The sequence below is a fragment of the Eptesicus fuscus genome, chromosome 16, assembly GCF_027574615.1.
Source record: "Eptesicus fuscus isolate TK198812 chromosome 16, DD_ASM_mEF_20220401, whole genome shotgun sequence".
NCBI classification, from domain to species: domain Eukaryota; kingdom Metazoa; phylum Chordata; class Mammalia; order Chiroptera; family Vespertilionidae; genus Eptesicus; species Eptesicus fuscus.
This window is the reverse complement of record NC_072488.1, coordinates 62458047-62474993: the sequence shown is the minus strand read 5'-3', so window position 1 is coordinate 62474993 and position 16947 is coordinate 62458047.

The following is a 16947-nucleotide window of genomic DNA, read 5'->3' as shown; positions in this document are numbered from 1 at the left end:
GCTCTTTATCTGCCCTTCAATTCTAAATGATAGCTTTGCTGGTAGAATAATCTTGGTTGTAAGTCCCTGCTTTTCATCACTTTGAATATTTCTTGCAATCCCTTCTGGCCTGCAAAGTTTTTGTTGAAAAATCAGCTGATAGTCGTATGGGTGCTCCCTTGTAGGTAACTAATTGCTTTTCTCTTGCTGCTTTTAAGATTCTCTCTTTGTCTTTAACCCTTGGCCTTCTAATTATGATGTGTCTTGCTATGGGCCTATTTAGGTTCCTCTTGTTTGAGGTTCTCTGTGCTTCCTGGACTTGTAAGTCTATTTATTTCACCAGGTAGGGGAAGTTTTCAGTCATTATTTTTTCAAATAGGTTTTCAGTATCTTGCTCTCTCTCTCTCCTCCTCCAGCATTCCCATAATGCAAATGTTGGTATGCTTGAAGTTGTCCCAGAGGCTCCTTACACTATCTTCATTTTTTAAATTCTTTTTTCTTTTTTTATTATTTTTTTAATTACTTTATTGATTAAGGTATCACATATTTGTCATCAACCCCCTCCCCCCCGTTCCCTTCCCAATCCCCCCCACACGCAAGCCCCCCTCCCCCTGTTGTCCATGATCACTGGTTAGGCTCATATGCAAGCACACAAGTCCTTTGGTTGATCTATCTCCCTTGTCCCCACCCTCCCCTACTTTCCCTCTGAGGTCTGACAGTCTGATCAATGCTGTTCTTGTTCTTCAGTCTATGTTGTTCATCTTTTCCTCTAGATGAGTGAGCTCGTGTGATACTAGGAATACACTTATAGGAACTGAAAATGAGACAAGCAATAATGGTTATGCTGAGAGGCAAATGAATCAGTCTATAGTGAGTTTCTTTCTGGGCCAACAGTTCTTTTGAGTCCCGGTTTCTATGTCCAACAGTCGTTTATGTGTTCATAACAGCAATGATATTTCAGTTCTGGATGGTGGACAAATGGTGGTATTGCAGGTCCGACCCTCTCTGGTTTGGTCCTGGGCAATCTGCAGTGACGCATATCTGCTGACTGCTAGTATGGCAAGGCATCGTCAGCGTCTTCCATCTCTGGACTGTTTCTCTTCTGACTTCATGGCTGGAGCACTCCTGTCAATTCCTCTCTGATGCAGGAATCCACATGTCTCGGAGTTGTTTTCTGAAAATATACAAACATATTCTCGACCAAAAGTTAATAAAGAAATATTTTCTATAAATTTGACTTGCGATCCTTTTTCATTTTTTTTGCCCAAACGATTTTCCTTTGGCTTGTTTTGACACCATGTATGTTTTACCTGGGTGACTTGCTGTTAGCATTACAAATGAAAGTTAATTTTCTAAAGTAAAAATTTTCTAGATGTAATTTATTTGCAGGATATTTTTCCTTACATGATATTCTTCTATTATCCCCCCTTTTTTGGTTTAAATATTGGGAGGCTTTTGGAAATTTTATGCTGTAATCTTGATAGCTTTTAAATTTTACTTTTTTGCACTAAAATGTGACTGCTTTAGGTTCATTATATGTTACACAATTTTACCATGAGATGAACTACCAATAAAAATTTTAGTTAGCACTTTAGTAACAGCTTTTTTGTCCAGTACAATTGATTTTTCTAGAGTATTTGCTTATTTTGATTGGCCAATTTAAATTAGTCTGAAAACTTGACTACTATTTTACTGTCAAATTTAATACTCTAACAACCATCTTGTTTTACCCTGTAATTATTAGTGGAGAGGATTATTTGCCTTCTTGAGTAGGCCCTGAGCATTCCTGGTGCTAGGCTGGATTTAGATATCCTAGACCCCAGTTCCCCGGATCATGGGTGCAAGACATCTCCATCAAGTCTTGTTGCGGTGAGAGGGCATCTGCTGTCGGCCAAGTCTCTGTTACCTGGGTCCCGATTTGAGCTGGGCATGTGAAGCTGAGCAGCCATGGGGGCAGGAGATCTCCTTCAGCAGGGGTGAGGGTTCAGGCCCCTGCAAAGTTGGGGGGGTGAAGGTCTGTGCCCCACCTCTGTTGACCCTCAAGTTCTCTCCTGATGGCCCCTGTGCGACTGTGCCTGTCTTAGGTTGTTCCTTCCCTGAGGAATCTTACCCGTCTCTGGCTAACCAGCCATCCTCCGGGGCCAAGCAGGGTGATGTGAGGTTTAGTTCTGTCTCCTTGGTCGCCTATGCCCCCATGGCCTCCACGCCCAGCACCTGCCTTGGGATCCCCTCGCCTGCTGGCAGGGTCCCAGCACTGATGACATATCTTGTGGAACCCAGGTTTCTTCTCCAAGGAGGCCCAGCTCACCCCACTGGGCGAGAGACAGATCCATGGTACCAGCCATCACGAGGTTTCGCCCTTGGCATGAACAGAAGCTCAGGCAACAGCTGTGGACAATTGGATTGTGAGAAGCAGGTCCTTCTTGGCTAAAAGGGCAAGAGGGGCCAATTTAGAATGCTCAGGTGCCTTCCCAGGGGGCCCTCTACATAGTGGAAGGGATTAAACCCTTTCATGTCCTTTTTAAATTGCTGCCAGACATTCAAAGAATTAGTTTGTAAGTTTGTTTGGGGTAATTATATAATATGCTGTTGTAATTCTAAAATATCTAGAGATGTGTTACGTTTGTCTCCAAGCACCAAACAGATGATCCCCCCCACCATGGGTGTGAGGAATTATTATATGTAATGGGGGTGATCCAAATTTGGGAAAATTTTCAATGACAGTGTAGAATAATATCATGTAAGGATATTCTTTGTTCTAGTCCATGGCAATACCCTTTCAAACTGGCTGTCTATTTCTTTTTGTATAGACAAGGTCTTGGTTACATTTTCTGCACTTCTACCACGGGCAAGTAGTGATAGTAGTGACACCCTTTCTTTGGTGTCCAAAATTCTTTTTTCTTTTTGCTCTTCTGATTGGGTGTTCTTTGCTTCCTCATATTACAAGTTGATTTGATTATCAGAATTCTCTACTCTACTATTGCATCCTCGTAAGTTCTTCTTTATTTCAGTTAGTGTATGCTTAATTTCTGACTGGGTCTTTTTCATGTCTTTGACATTCTCACTAAGATCCTTGAAAGTCTCACTAAGACCCTTGAAGCTCTCATGAAGATTCTTGAGTAACCTTAGAACCATTGTTTTGAACTCTGTATCCAGTAGTTTTCTTGCTCCCACTTCTTTCATGTGACATGTTTCTTTGTCTCCACATTTTGGCTGCTTCCTTGTGTTTGTTTCCATGTATTAGGTAAAGCAGCTATGACTCCTGGAATTGGTAGAGTGGTCTTGTGTATTAGGTGTTCTGTAGGCACAGTGGTTCAGTCTCCCCAGTCAGCTGAGCTGGGGGCTCTAGGTATACTCCTTTGTGGCCTATGTACACTGTCTTGTAGTTGAACTTTGATTGCTGTTGGTGTCACTGGGAGGAATTGACATCCAGACCAATTGACTGTGAGGACAAGTTATGATTACAGTTGGAGAGCAGCCATGCAGGAGATACCCCTATGGAGCCAGACTTGCTTCAGTGGGGCTTTGGTGCTCACTGAGTCTGCCCCTGGGGTGTGCCATTTGTGGATGTGTAGAGTTGTAATCTGGTATGTTCTGAAGCTATCCACTGGGTGCACTGGCTCTGGGTCCTCCCAGGAGGTGCAAAGTCAGCCACTGTCTGGGGCCACCCAGTAGGAGCTACAGAGAGGTCTTGGGCTTGTATTGAGCTTGTCAAGTGCCCAGGTGAGGCCCAGCTGTGTAGCAAGGCAGGCTGGTGCTAGATCTTGGCCCTTTTATTGATAGATTTGGGGCATGCTGACTCCACCTGCTGCTTGTTTGAAATATTTTAGCAAAGTCTGATGCCTGAACCAGGACAGGCCATTCATATGGAAAAGCTGCTGCAAACAGCTTGGATGGGGCTGCAAATTAGATAGGGCAGATCTCAGTGAATCACTAGGGTAGAGTGAACAATGTGAGCTAGACTGATGGAAACTCAGATATGGCTGCCAAGGGATGGAGTTTGAGTAAGTTCATGCACAGGCCCTTTAAGAGGAACACCTGAGTCTACAGCTTCCTCTGGGTCACTCAGCTATAATTCCCACTGGCCTTTAAAGCCTGAAGCTACAGGAACTTCTCTTCCCAGGTCTGGGGGGCTGGTGTGGGGTTGGGACCTCTTGCTCCTCATGGCAGCCTCTGCAGCTGAAATATCCCTCCCAATTAAAAAAATAGCACACATGAGTGTCAGATCAGCCCATTCAGCACCTCTGCCCCTCCTACCAGTCTCAGTGTGCTTTCTTCTTTACTTCTCTAATGGTAGGATTTCCATTCAGCCAGATTTCAGGCAGTTCTGAATGATGGTTGTTTTGTGTTTTAGTTGTAATTTTGATGTGGTTGTGGAGTGTGGTGAATACTGGCATTTACCTATGTACGCTGTCATCTTGGTTCTCCATGAATACCATTTTTTTATCTATCAGATACGTCAGGTAGTATTTCAAGATCAAAAAGTTAGATAATACACTGGGACTTGGGCATTTCCATACATTGATGGTGGGAGTATGAGTCTGACTATCTTTAGTGGGTATCTAGACAATACCCTTCATTGATTTAGAGAGAAAAAGAAACATCAATGTGAGAGAAAAACATCCCCTGGCTGCTTCCCACATGTGCCCCAACCAGGGGTTGAATCTACAACCTGGGTATGTGTCCTGACTGGGAATCAAACCTGCAACTCTTTGGTGCATGGACGACGTTCCTACCAACTGAGCCACCTAGTCAGGGCAGAAGTGCACATACTTTTAAATTCGATAATTCAACTCTTAGAAGTTGATTCTGCTCATATTTATGCACATAGGTACATAATGAAACATGGACATTTATTGTGCCATGCTAGACAAATCTAAATGTTTATCAAATAGGGAGCTAAGTAGATTATAAAATAAATTATTTTATCATCTAATGGAATTATTCATATAGCTATTATAAATCAGAATGATCTGTTATTACCAACATGAAATAATTGATGCTCTGACCCAGTGCTCATGCATTGGTCTGCTCCTGCCATGGACTCATATAGTCCTTCAAACAGGCATCTCTGTAGCAGCTCTGTTCCTTCTGGGTGATGTGTGACCCAGTGTGTCCTCAATTAGCTCCCCAGACACAGCCTTACCTTTCAGTAGAGTTCATCCTCAGATGGAGTCAGGCTGACTTTTTTGCCTCACAGACATGTTAATTTTTCCAGACCTAGTAGCCTCACCAAAGAATTTTCCTCTTCAACCCTCCAAACCTAAAAGGTTTCTTTCAGGCTTTTCCTTGGACAATACAGCATGATTGTGGGCTCAAGACTTCTAAGCACAATGGCATGTTTATATATTTTTTGTTGTTGTTGTTGTTGTTGTGTACATTTTTTAATGTCAGTGTAAACTCATGGCATATCAAAAGGAAAGTATCAATTGGCATGTTTATATTTTATCTTAGCCCTGACAATGTTTTACCTTATAATTCCAAAAGTTCACTTCTCTCTTTCCTTCTCCATTTTCCTCTCAATCCCACAATGAAGGTGTTAGAAAGTGGGAATTTTTTAGCATGCTTTCTCCTAGTCAACTTGGCCATAAATCCCAGCTACAACTAACAAAATAGCCTTACAAGATAGATCACTGTCAACTTTCCTGATAACAGGATGCAGTTACTTACTCCACCAGGTGCCAGGACCCTATAAATGATATGTTGATTTTACCTAAAAAAAACTACTTTGTTTAAATTATTTTAAAATTGTTTGCTCTGCAAACACAGGAGGTAGTGAATGGGTATAAATACGGTCGGACACAAGGGGTCGGGGCTACTCTCTGGGCTGCGTGGAGAGAGAGCAGTCAGCCAGCCTGTTATTAAAAGGCTCCCTACATTTTAATTTGGTCTGGACTCCAGTGATCGTTTACTTGTGTTCGCTCTACAACATTTGGAGGCCCCTCCGAGATAACCAGCCTTTGCCTGGTCCTGTGACCAGAGCCCACTGGGGTCCCCAGACTCTCCGACCTAGGGGGAGATCTCTGAGAGACGTTCCTCAGCCCCGAGACTGGTAGAGGTCGAAAACCCCCCCCTGCTAAATTTCCTGATTGACTCTGATAGAAGCCACCTGGATCTGGTTCTTACCGGTAAGAAACTTATTTCTGGTTCCATTCTGTGAGCGCCCATCTAGGGTCTCTGGAAGGCTGGATGCGGCACTACTTCCGAGACCAGATCCCGGTGCACGATGGTGCCCGGCGATCCTCAGTTGGTTGTCTCTGTCTTTTGTTCTGTGTTATTGTGGTCTTGTCTAGTTCATGTTTCTCTGTCTGTACTCCCCTGCAATGTTTTTTGAAAATTTTACTGTTTTGGTGTATAAATGTAAGTGTAAGAGTCTGTGTGAAGTGAAAGCTTTGTGCTGTCTGGCTATACACATGAGAGTATTTTTTATCTCTTTCTATTGTTTAATTTGTTTAAAGATAGGGCAGACCTGCTGTGATGGTCTGCAAACGTCTTAAGCAGCGCTGCTGAGTTATTTTTCTCAGAGATGTTTGCTCTCTACCACAGTGGGAGGAAATCAGCCTATTAAGCTAATAAAAATTTCTCTCTGTGTTTGTATGTTTGTATAAGTAAGAGTTTCAGTTTGCTCTGATTTGTAAATTTGCTGTAATAAATTGAAATTTTAAAGTCCTAGGGTTAATTTAAAAGTATAAATTTGTAATATTTCAAAGAACAAAGAACTTTCACTTATGGCTTTCTTATCTCTTTTGTTGGTCGGAGACTTCCAGGGGCAGGGCTTACAGCTCCACAGGGTGGAGAGATTTACAGGCCCTGTCCTTGCCTGTGACATCATAGTCCAACATTTGTTTGACTTGCTGTTTTCAGTTATTTTTCCCACAGGTCAGCAGACCTCAGCCTTTGAAAGGGAGGACTGCTACAGCGGTAGTCTGTAGTTTTCTCTGAAACTCCCCCTGTTTCTATTTCTCCCTCTGCAGGAATTGTCTTCCTCTGACTCACAATTGGAAAGGGAGGCAAGCAACTGGACTGGGGGACGGGACGGGTGGGGAGGGGGTGGTCGGAGAAATCAAGAGTGGTAAAGGAGGAGGCTTTAAGATTCTTTAGGAGTCTAGGGGCTTAGAGTAAAAATCTATGAGGAAAAACAACGGTTACAGATTTGAATGAGAAAAAAAGTATCCTTAAATGTAAAAAGCCTGGTTATACAGGATCTCAGACCGCTTGCCTTATTTTCCCTGCTAAGGACAGAGTAAATGGTTAATGCAGAAAAGTGGGGAGGGGGTTGTCAGCAGTTAATTATGAAGCTGGGAGAGATAGGTTTTTGTTTATTTTTACTGGCTGCAGACCGCCCTGCTGGCATAGGTGTCTTATCAGAACTTCTAGCTGCCCTGGTGATTTAAAACTAGTTGCTAGGCAGACTCAGCCCCCAAGAGCCAGATGAAAGAAGCGGGTGAGCAGGGCTGAGTGCCCAAGCTGCCGGTAGTGTCCCTGGAAGAAGACGCAGCAGCAGGAAAAGCGGGGGACAGCAGACATTTACCTGACACTAGAGCTGCCCCGCTGCTGCCCAGTAAGTAATAAGTGTTTTACAACAAGCAATACAAGACTTGGGCCTTTGGCTTGCTGGCTGCAGCAGTTAAACCAGAAGTCAGTGACTGCTACTAGCCTTCCTGCAGCCCCAGGAATAGAGCAGCAGGCCCAGGATCTGTGAAAGCAGCAGATTGTGAAAGCTCCCTGTTTGCAAATGTACTGAAAGGGTTCAGTACCTGTTGTTGCTGGAAGAGGAGGGGCTGATATCCCCTTCCAGTGCACTCCCTTGGGAGAGGCCTGGTCGCTGCTTTACCACAAAGGGGACTGGCAGGAAGACATGGGGCCTAATACCCAAGCCACTGCCACAGAAGTGCTTTGCAATATGCAAAGCTGTTTCTAACTACAACTCTGGCTGTTTTAGAATGGCAGCTTAAAGTCAAAGAGCAAAGGAAAGGCACTCTCCCTGAACGGGGGAGCCTTCAGGACCTTGAGATTCTCCAAGAGAGGAGGAGTCTGACTGAGGGATGGCAGAGACCCTGTTTGGGTTAGAAGGACATAAGGCCACATGTTAAACTTATAAATTACGACTTTCTAGGCAGATGTCCAAGCCCAGTTATGTAGGGTTAAACTGCCTGTTTACAGCAAAACAACTTTCTCCCGTGCCAGAATAAATTTCAGGGAAATTAGACAGGCTGTGTTTGTGGCTAGAAAGAAGAACTGGCCACCATGCACAGCCCTGACAGTGGCCTGCAGAAAACTGTATAATAGACTTAGATGATGCCTGCATCTTCATGGACATGACTCCAGAAAGACAAGGACAATTTTGCTTTGTGGGGAAAGGTTAAGAATAGACTATAGTCACCTCCCTAAGATATTTGTATATCCCCGCCATGTGTCATATATGGTAGCAGAAGATTTAGCTAACTAAGGTGGCCACAGTGCCAATATTGTACTTCATTGTGTTAGTAATATTGCATTAACCTTACAGATTTGAATGCAGTTGCCAAAAGGGCAGGTGCCCAAATGGGCAAGGAAAATACCCAATTGGTTTTAGTCTCTATTGAAAGATAGTTGGCAGCCTATATACTGTCTTGCAGGCCCGTGTGACCATGCCCATGTCAGGTATGGCAAAAACCTCAACTTTAGGAACCAGGGAAGGCCTGTTTTGAACAGAGGAAGTGGTGAGTACCAGCCCTATGTTACAGGAATTACAGACCCTGTGAGGTCCTGTGACATGTGAGACCCTGTAAAGCAATAAAGCTCCCTTAGTCCTTTCTCAGAGGGCATGTCACTGCTCCCAGAGACCATATGAAATTTTAAGGACAATTCAAGTAGGGGGAACCTTACTACAAGGACAGCTATAATTGTCTACTTGAATACAGACACATTTTGAATTTCTCCTTGTCATTTGAAGACAGTTATATTACTCTGAAGAATCCATAGAAAGGACTGACAAGGAAAATCAGAAGATCTTGAGAGAAACCAAGATGGCAGCATAGGTTAAACACCTAACCTGCAGCCTCACACAACAATTTCAAAAATACAACTAAAAGTCAAAACGGACATCATCCAGAACCACAGGAAAGCTGGCTGACTGAAATGCCCACAACTAGAAGGAAAGAGAAAACCACAAGGAAAATCAGAGGAGCCGTAAAAGCCTGAGGTATGGAGACATGGGCATGAGCGCGTGCGGGGAGGACGGAGCCGGAGAGGACGAGGCGGCTGAGTGCCTGGCCGGCGTTCTCTAGCGGGAAGGAGATAAAAGCTCCAGATTGCACTGAACCCCAGCTCCGACTGCACTGAACCCCAGTTCTGGGCGAGACCCTGGGAAGCCAGGCTCATACTGGGGGAATCTAGGCTGTAAGGTGGAAACGCAGGGATGCAGCAAAAGGCAGAGCTCCGGAGGCACGCACGTGAATGCGCGCAGAGGACGGACTGTTGCCTGTGCCCCTGAATTGCCCTAGTGGGAAGGAGACAAAAACTCTGGACTGCACTGAGCCCCAGTTCCGACTGCACTGAACCCCAGTTCTGGGCAAGACCCTGGGAAGCCAGGCTCATACTGGGGCAATCCGGGCTGTAAGGCAGAAATGCAGGGGAGCTGCGAAAGGCAGAGCTCCGGAGGCGCGCACGAGAATGCGTGCAGAGGATGGACTGTTGACTGTGCCGCTGAATTGCCCTAGTGGGAAGGAGACAAAAGCTCCGGACTGCACTGAGCCCCAGTTCCGACTACACTGAAACCCAGTTGCGGGCTGGGTTTCCTTGCTCCCAGAGACCATATGAAATTTTAAGGACAATTCAAGTAGAGGGAACCTCCCCTGGGTCCAGGTGAGGCTGGGTCCCAGGTCTGGGTGAGGCCGCGCCCCTGGGTCCAGGAGAGGCCACGTGCCCCTGGGTCCGCGTGAGGCCGCATGCGCGCATGCCCGTGTCTCCATACCTCAGGCTTTTACAGCTCCTCTGATTTTCCTTGTGGGAATCCAGATTCATTGGGGGAGAGACTAGACTGTTTGGCAGTGGGTGAAACTCCAGGGTGCCTTTTTCTCAGAGGTGCTTGCAGGGAGTACCAAGGGACACTGAGACCCAGGAACCTAATAGGGCGGGGCTGATGGGAAGCCAAAGCTGTAGGCTCCACCCTGAAACTCCGCCCCATCCAAGCTGAGCACAGAGGCTTTTACAATTTTGCAAGTCTAGTTGAATAAGGCTGTCTCCCAGCGTAGACACAGCTGATCCTCACAGCCAATTGGACTGAAGGTCAAATCCTCCCAGTGTACCAACAGCAAACAAGGCTTAACAACACCAAGACTTTACACTCAGCCCACAAAGGGGGGTATCAAGAGCGACCACTTAGGGAGATTGGGGAAGCTGAGCTACTGGCCCCTATAGATCACTGACCACGCAAAGCCACTCCATCAACACAGGGAGACAGCCAAAATGTGGAGACACCGAAGCAGGTCACGAATAGAAGAGATGGAGGAAAGTAAACTAATAGACGACACAGTGTTCAGAACCACATTTATAAGGTTACTTAAGAATCTTCTGGAGGACCAAGATGGCGGCATAGGGCGGACACCTGATTGTTGCCTACCACAACAATTTTGAAACTACAACTGGAAAACAGAGCAGACACCATCCAGAACCACCAGAGGGCTGGCTGAGCGGATGCTCTACAACTAGAATAAAAGAGAGGGGGACGCGGGATGATGCTGATGCCGGTGAACCAAAGATCACACTTTAAGAACTACGGCTCTGGTGACACAATGGCGGCCTGGAACGTGCTCGGCGCAGTTCCCCTGGAGGTCTCCGGCTGAGGGAACGGCTCCGCTTGTTGCCGAGCATGGACAGACGAGCCCCTGGGGGACATGGGGTGGAAGACTCCACACTTGCTGACCTCCGAGTCATTCGAGAATCTCTGCGCCCCGGAAGCGGCCAGGTGCGCAAACCGGGCGACCGGCCGCCGCTGCAGATCCGAGCGCCGTTGCAGCGACCTCGGACCAGCCCGCCGCCACGCACTGGGCGCACCGGAGCCTCGCCGAGCCCGCCACCCAGTGAGTTCCGCGGCAGACACCCCAGAGCTTTGAGAAAATGGCCGAAGGAATTTCTGAGAGGGAATTGACCGACAGGAATTGGGATCAAGAAGACGAAGCCCCGCTGGGTCCAGGTTCCGGGTGAGGCTGCGCACCCCTGGGTCCAGGCGAGGCCACGCGCCCCTGGATCTGGGTGAGGCCGCACGCCCCTGGGTCCGGGTGAAGCTGGGTCCCGGGTCCAGGTGAGGACATGTGCCCCTGGGTCTGGGTGAGGCCACGCACCCCTCGGTCTGGGTGAGGCTGGATCCTGGGTCCAGGTGAGGCCATGCCCCTGGGTCCAGATGAGGCTGGATCCCAGGTCCGGGTGAGGCCTCACGCCCTTGGGTCCGGGTGAGGCCGTGCGCCCTTGGGTCTGGGTGAGGCCACGTGCCCCTGGATCCGGATGAGGCTGGGTCCCAGGCCCGGGTGAGGCCGCACGCCCCTGGTCCGGGTGAGGCTACGCACCCCTGGGTCTGGGTGAGGCCGCGCACCCCTGGGCCCAGGTGAGGCCACACGCCCCTGGTTCTGGATGAAGCTGTATCCTGGGTCCGGGTGAGGCTGGGTCCCCGGCCCAGGTGAGGCCGCACGCCCCCGGGTCCTGGTGAGGCCGCGCGCCCCTGGGACCAGGTGAGGCCACGTGCCCCCATGTCCGGGTGAGGCCGCGCGCCCCTGGGTCTGAGTGAGGCTGGATCCTGGGTCCGGGTGAGGCCACGCTCCCCTGGGTCTGGATGAGGCTGGGTCCTGGGCCCGGGTGAGGCCGCGCGACCCTGGGTCCGGGAGAGGCCACGCGCCCCTGCGTCCGGGTGAGGATGGGTCCTGGGCCCGGGTGAGGCCGCACGCCCCCGGGTCCTGGTGAGGCCGCGCACCCCTGGGTCCGGGTGAGGCCGCGCGCCCCTGGGACCAGGTGAGGCCATGTGCCCCCATGTCCGGGTGAGGCCGCGCACCCCTGAGTCCGGGTGAGGCCGCGCCCCTGGGTCTGGGCGAGACCAAACCAGAGGGAGTCAGACCTGCATTACCACCATTTGTCCACCATCCAGAACTGAAAAGTCAGTGCCGACATGTACACATAAGGAACTGGTGGACATTGAAATTGGGTCTCAAAAGAACTGTTGGTCCAGAAAGAAACTCACTACAGACTAATTCATTTGCCTGTCAGCATAACTATTATTGCTCGTCTCACATTCGGTTCTTATAAGTATATTTCTAGTAACACATGATCTCACTCATCTAGGGGAAATGATGAACAACATAGACTGATGAACAAGAACAGACCCAGAAACAAGGAGGCATCGATCGGACTGTCGGGCCTCAGAGGGAGGGTGGGGGTAGGGGGGAGAGATCAACCAAAGGACTTGTGTGCATGCATATGAGCCTAACCAATGGTTAAGGACAACAGGGGGGTGGGTGCATCCATGGGGAGGGGTGTGGGATGGGAATGGGGGGATGAGGACAAATATGTGACACCTTAATCAATAAAGAAATTTTTAAAAAATCAGAAGATCTTAAAGCAGGTCAGTATATTTTTCTCCTTATATAATTTCTCTGAAATTTGGCAATGCCTAATAAATCATGGCAATACATTTCTTTGCATAAATTCAATAAGACCAGTTTCCAATAGTGGTTTTATTAACCAGAAACTTTGACTGGAGTATCATGTTTTAAAGAGCCCTGCCGGAACTTTGAAAACTTGAAGCCAATAAGAGTGCCATGGAGAAAGCCTGGTATCCTGCTTGGGAGCCCTGAAAATGGCTGGTGCTGAAGCGTCAGGCCCATGCCCTACCATCACTGGGGGTTGGTCAGAGTAGAAGGGGAGCAATAAGGACGACTCTGCATCCCTGCAGAACCCCACACACTCTAGGCCATGACGAATAGGAGGGCTACTGAGATGGGCCTTAAAACCTAGGGCGTGAGCCCAGGTGAAGTCGCTGCAGGTGAGGGATTCACCTAACTCAGCAGATACTACAGGCAGGCCTGATGGCAGCTGGGTGGCTTGGCTTCCTGGCCCTATGGGGCACAATAAGATTCAATCATGAAATTCCGGCAAAGGTAGTCAGTTACCATTCTTGTTGTTTTAGTGCAAACAATCAGGCCAAAATAAATACAATAGGTAAATTGGTCTTGATCTGGCTTTTTTTATAAAAATAGAGGTAATTTTGAGGAGAAAAATTCTATTTCAATAGAAGTTATTAAAACTGAAATGTTTTCTTTCCCTTCCACCAGGCCATTTGTTACAGTTTGTCTCCACCGGTCACAAGCCCACCTCCTTCTGTGCCCAGGCCTCATTGTCCCTCTGACAGACAGCAAGGATCTCTTGGCTCTGAGAGAAACTTCTGACACGCCTCAGCAGGAAGTAGCTAGAAGAACCCACCGATGTCCATTTTCCCTAAAAGAATTCAGAGGCAGGATCCTTGAGGTAATATATTAGGCAGTTAGGCAGATATGAGCAGAGAAGGACGATGGGCCAACTAGCACTACCAGATGTAATTAAGTCTTTCCACTTCTACGTATGTGAGACAAGGGGCATAGGCAAAGAGGTACTCACCAAAGTCGCAGCTGGTAGCCTATTTGTCCAAAAGACTTGACCCCTTTGCATTTGGGTGACCTACTTGCCTCTGGGCTGTAGCAGCCACATCTATGCTTATTAAAAAAGCAAATAAGTTAACTCTAGGGCAGTAACTAATCCTAACTTCCCCACATGAGGTCAAGGTTTTACTCCAGAAAACACTAGAGCACTGGATATCAAATACTTGAGTCACCCAGTTTCAGGCTCTCTGGTAGACAAAAGAAAAATCAGTAACAATTTATACTGACAGCAGGTACGCATTTACAACAAGGTAAAGGTTCTCCACAGAAGCAAGAGGGAACCAGGCCACAGATGAAGCTGCCCGGGAGGCTGCCCTAAAAACCAATGGGGCCTCTACAGATTCCAAACCCTGACCTACCCACCTCACCAGCTTACATGGAAACCCAATCTAGAAAAGCTGAAATCCATAACCAATCTTTACTCAAGTTCTTACAGGCTTTACAGTCTACCCAGAAAGCAGTCCAGAAGCATCTCTGATCCGGTCCATCCTTCCACCCTGGTGACTCTGACTGACTCCTACCTGGAAAGGACCACTCCCACAGCAGTCAAGGTCGACGGGATCCCAACGTGGCTTCATCACACCCAGCTTAAGACAGCCCAGGCAAAATAGAAAGTCAAGGACTTTTCGGACCCTCTAAATATTAGTCCTGGCCCTCATTCTGGGCCCTTATCTTATAACAATGACCCAAAAGAGTCAATGATTTGACTCATGTACATAAACCAGTGGGGAATGTTAGAGTGTGGAAATTTTTGAGCATGCTTTCTCCTAGTCGACTTGGCCATAAATCCCAGCTACAACTAACAAAATAGCCTTACAAGATAGATCACTGTCAACTTTCCTGATAACGGGGTGCAGTTACTTACTCCACCAGGCGCCAGGACCCTATAAATGACATGTTGACTTTACCTAAGAAAAACTACTTTGTTTAAATTGTTTTAAAATTGTTTGCTCTGCAAAAACAGGAGGTAGTGAATGGGTATAAATACGGTCGGACACAAAGGGTCGGGGCTGCTTTCTGGGCTGTGGAGAGAGAGCAGTCAGCCAGCCAGTTATTAAAAGGCCGGTTATTAAATTTAGGATTTTAATTTGGTCTGGACTCCAGTGGTCATTTATTTGTGTTCACTCCACAACAAAGGGAAAAGAGAAAAAAACAATTACATGGAGGGGGAAAAGAGAAGAAACAATTCACATGGAGGAAGGAAGCAATCACATGGAGAGGGAGAAGGGAAGAAACCAATCACAGGGAGGGGGGGAAGAAAAGAAAGCAATCACATGGAGGGGGAGAAGGAAGGAACCAATCACATGCAGAGAAGGAAGAGAAGAAACCAAACATACTGTATGGGAGTGATTTATACCTCCCACTGGCCACAATGTGGTATGTTGGGCAGTTCTTTTACTAAGAGCAGCAAAAATTAAGTATTAAATTAAAGTCTCTAAAGGTCAAGGTAACCATTAAGCAAGGTAAGTTTTACTATAGAAACTGTGCGTTTGTTTTATTTGTGGGAATGTGAGCTATATGTCTGTAATGGCTTTTAGTTCTATAATCACCTTTGTGATTTTTAAATATATCAAGATGTCTGTTTCTGGGCACACACCAAATTTATATAGTGTCTTTATACACTATCAGACTCTCTCCAATGAAAAATGAGAACATTTTCCCCTTATATTTTCTCACATATTCTGGTTCACATTTCCAAATTTGTCATAGTGAGGTAAAAATGTACTTCTCAAACATGTAGAAAATATAACTTCTTTTTAAATAACTGAGTTCATTTTATCCCGGAGTCTCCATTTCTATTCAGTAGTAAAATATAAAACTAAATGAAACAACAGTAAACAATGCTAATAAAATAAAACTTCCAATGCAAAATATTCCAACCCTATTTCTCCCAAAGAATCTTATACATGTTCATTCTAGGTGAGGTTGGTCAATCCAATTTACCATAAAACAGTCTCTGTGGGGTATGGTTACCCCCCAGGGGACCATGTGAGGTACATCACTTTGTTCCACCCCTGCAGCCAGGGTTGAGGGAGGCACCGAGCTGGTCAATCCTACAAAACCACACAGTTGGGAAATGGTCAAAGGGAGGGGTATGTTTTTCCAAAACATGTGACAAGATTTGCCCATTGTCTTTTACCCCATCAACTTACAGCTCCTGCTGTGTGATAGGTGGTGAAACCCAGCCTGTCTGGAATTCAATCAAACCCTTGCCCTCCCTGCTCTCAGCCACACTTCTTTGCAGTTCCTCCAAAATATCAGGTATGATATGCTATCAGGGCATTTACACACCCCGTTTTCTCTGAGGAGCACATTTCCTATGGATATTCTCACCCTCTCTTTATTGAGACACTGCCTCCTGAGTCACCCAAGGCTTCGATCACTACCCTGTCTGAAATGGCACCTTCTTACGCCCCCATCACTATGGTCCCCTTGCCCAGCTTTAGTTCTCTTCACTGCATGAGTGCCTGTCGTTATAAGATATATTTATTCATTGCCATCTCCTGTCCTGGAAAATACATTCCATGAAGTCAGAGACATTATCTTGTTTATTCCTGCATCCCTTGTACCCAGAACAGTGTCCAGCACCCAGTAGGCCCTCGATAAACTTGTTGAGCAAACTGGATACCCCATGCATGAGTGAGCTCTCCTTTCCCCAAGGAGCTGCTGCATGTTTTATCTGCACTCATTCAACAGAAGTGCTTCTGTGGAATACTGCATGCCTAGTGTCTGCTTCAAGCTGCCAGGCAATGGCAGATCCCTCAAGAACAGGGCCTGTGCTCTATGCTCTTCCGAAGCACACAGTTCTCCACCCAGTGAAGAGTCAAATGTGTGTTTATTGTTGTGTAGTGACTTTGGTTTCCTTTCTATGTCAGCATTTCTAAAAGAAGTTTTACTAACCTCCAACCAAATTCTCATTTCAAGATTGATAAATTGAAGACTATTCTCATAACAATAGTCATGTGAGAGGGCTCTCTCAAGATGAAAGGGAGAGAACTGTAGAGTCAAATTCCAGTGTGCTGGACCTCTGTTCCATCCGGGGCATAGCACATCAGTTGTTCTCAACTGTTTGTGATCCACAACCCTTTTCAGCAGGTCTAAGAAAGCAAAACTATTTTCATAATAATACTAAGTTGCATTTACATTTTCAGTGTGTTGACATTTGCCTTTATATTGCAAAAGCAATGGGTTAAAACTGCTGGTGTCTTAGTGCCAGTCACAGCAATTGAATCCAGCTACACTAGAGCTCCCTGGGAAAAGTATTTGTGCAATTGACTCATAAACTCAAGTAGCAGCTTTTTCT